Raw genomic sequence first — 2549 nt, 5'->3', positions numbered from 1 at the left:
TGTTTGACTACTTTCAGCTCTTGTTTGACTACTTTCAGCTCTTGTTTGACTACTTTCAGCTCTTGTTTGACTACTTTTAGCTTTAACAAGTCAGATTCAACATCTTTAGCAACATGCTCAACATGTCAGCACTTTTGTAGAAGATGTCATTTCTCTATTAGCTCTTCATCTTCCTCGTTCGGTGGCCTCATTCTGAGGAGCTTCTCTGGAAGAAAAGTCCTGAAATAGTGAGGAGGAGGAGCTTTCCCTCCTCTGACTCTGTCAGGACATGGAGGGGGGCCGGATTGTCGTATCAGTGCATCAGCAGCTGAAAAATGGAAACCCTGAAGGTAATTAAAGGCCGTCACTGTCCGACTCTTGTCCAACAGCTCGTGACAGACAGGAGACCAGCAGAGTCCACGGCTGAGACTCCAGGTGTCGTTGAAGCTTCACCCCCCCACAACACACACACCCCAGAAATCAATGGGTGCTGGTGCGTTACAGCCTGACGGTCTGAAAACTGGAGTCTTGAATCAGGAGACATAAAAAGCAGCTCTGCAGAATGTTTTTTACTCGCTGAGGGGACGGTTAGTGTGTTTGAATGGTGAACACCTCTAATGGCTGCAGGCAGCAGTAAACACAAAGCCAGGCGTGCAGATAATGACTCGACACAAAGACACAAAGTCCCTCTCTGATGGAAACAAGATAATGATGCTTGAACATAAAGAAAGGCCAGAACGTAAAGAAAAACATCAGACATTAAAAGCAAAATATCAGGCTTTTACTGTTTGACTCTGTCCTTTGATCTTTAAAGATATTTGCTCTTATTGAGGAGAGAGATTTTATTGTTATCTAAAACAGGACATTCTTACCTTATTGTTGGTCAGGGGAGCAGCTAAAGAGCTGCAGAGTCTTTCAGCAGGATAATGTTCGACAGAAACCAGTTTGAGATGAACACAAATTCTAACTTTGACTCAAAGCTCACCTCAGAATCTCCGGGACTTGAACGGGTCATATTTTCCTAAGGAACTTTTTAATATTTGTACAGTACCTGTTCCAAGTAGGTAAAATATTAACTAAGCATTAAATGTTGTTGTAGCATACTATGGATGGACCCTTAGTTCTGGTATTAAATGAATGTATTACTTTGTAAACAGGAGAAACATTTAGAATTTATCATCTTTTATCTGAATTAATATGTAAATGGAGTTTCTTTAAAATTTATTTTTCTTTAAAAACATATAAACACACCCTAATCTCTAACATTTACACAAGAATGACTTAAGTAGCTAAATTTTTTGATGAAATTTTAGTAACAAACGTTTGAACAAGAATTAGACAAATGTCTAAAAATTCTACACAACTTTTTACACGTCGTCAGTTCATGTTCCTTCTTTTCACAACATTTAAAGTCCAGTTTTCTATACTAAATTAACTAAAACCTTCTTTTAAAACCCAATCATTTAAAGGAACTGGGAGCAGAATTGGTCAAAGCCACTAAAACACATTCTTACAGCGAGTTTGGTTTACTCACGGTTCAGCAGCAACAGGGAATAAAGGTGATGCTTTGGTCAGATGTGGAGGGAAAACGTCTCAGTCTGCATCCATGAAGGTCAAAGATGGCAGCAAAGGTCGAATAAAGACGTCCTCCAGGCGAAACATCTTCTCACTGTCCTGATCCACTGCATACATTAATAATTCTTTTATTCTCTTTAATTTCATTTATAAAAGCACATTTACTTCTTATGTCGAGTCTGTGGGAGTTTATCTATAACATTAGCAACTTTAAAAACCTGAAATATGAGGCTAACAAGTCAAATGCTAAAGTTCGCTAGCATGCTAATGCGCTAATTACACTTAAATTCTTAATTGTAACACACTACATCAGTTTTAAGTAGTACAAAACATTTATACAAAGTTACTTACCTTGTAGATTAACCTCAAATTCTTTTACTTCGTTGATATCAACTATCAACACAGCACTGGACTGATTTAGGCTAACGCAGCTGCTATTCCAATCACCGCAATCAATACAGCTGCTCTTCAGATCACCGCAATCACTTCTGGAAGTTTCTCTGTACGTCAACCACACGCTAACTKCAGTCCCGCCCCTTAAAGATCTGACAGCCAATAGAAACACGCGCAGAGCAAGATGGACATGTCTCCAGCCAGAAGTTAGGTTGTGAGTCAGCAAAACAACAGACTTCTAATAAGCCTTCTTTAATTATTTATTTTAGTATAAAAATGAACTGTTTTTAACACAGTAAAACCATTGTGATACTTTTATTAGTTTTAATATAGCATTTAACCATATTACCTTGTCAATAACCATATTTTAACACAATTAATAGAGTAAAAAATACCTATTTTACACGCAAACTGTCTTATTTAGCTCAGTTTATTTGGGCTACAGCTGATTTATTTATTTATTTATTTATTTATTTATTTATTTATTTATTTATTTATTTATTTATTTAATAAATTTCTAATGACAGTAATGCATTTTACAACAGAAGAAACTGCAGTCTAAGATTTCTGCTGCCCTCTCTGCACGTTTCAGTTATTCAGGA

At 36.9% G+C, this 2549-nt stretch overlaps 1 long non-coding RNA gene across 1 annotated transcript; it reads right to left on the bottom strand.

The window, feature by feature from the left end:
• Positions 1–1533: 1533 nt before the first annotated feature.
• Positions 1534–2126, bottom strand: LOC106511216 (uncharacterized). The gene is made up of 2 exons (XR_001309490.1): positions 1906–2126; positions 1534–1661 (listed from the first exon to the last, which is right to left on the bottom strand). It is a non-coding gene; the product is annotated as an uncharacterized LOC106511216 (long non-coding RNA).
• Positions 2127–2549: the final 423 nt, after the last annotated feature.

Source organism: Austrofundulus limnaeus, unplaced genomic scaffold (assembly GCF_001266775.1).
Source record: "Austrofundulus limnaeus strain Quisiro unplaced genomic scaffold, Austrofundulus_limnaeus-1.0 Scaffold2597, whole genome shotgun sequence".
NCBI lineage: Eukaryota > Metazoa > Chordata > Actinopteri > Cyprinodontiformes > Rivulidae > Austrofundulus > Austrofundulus limnaeus.
Note: the sequence above shows the minus strand (reverse complement) of the source record. Positions and strands in the feature narration are given on the sequence as shown.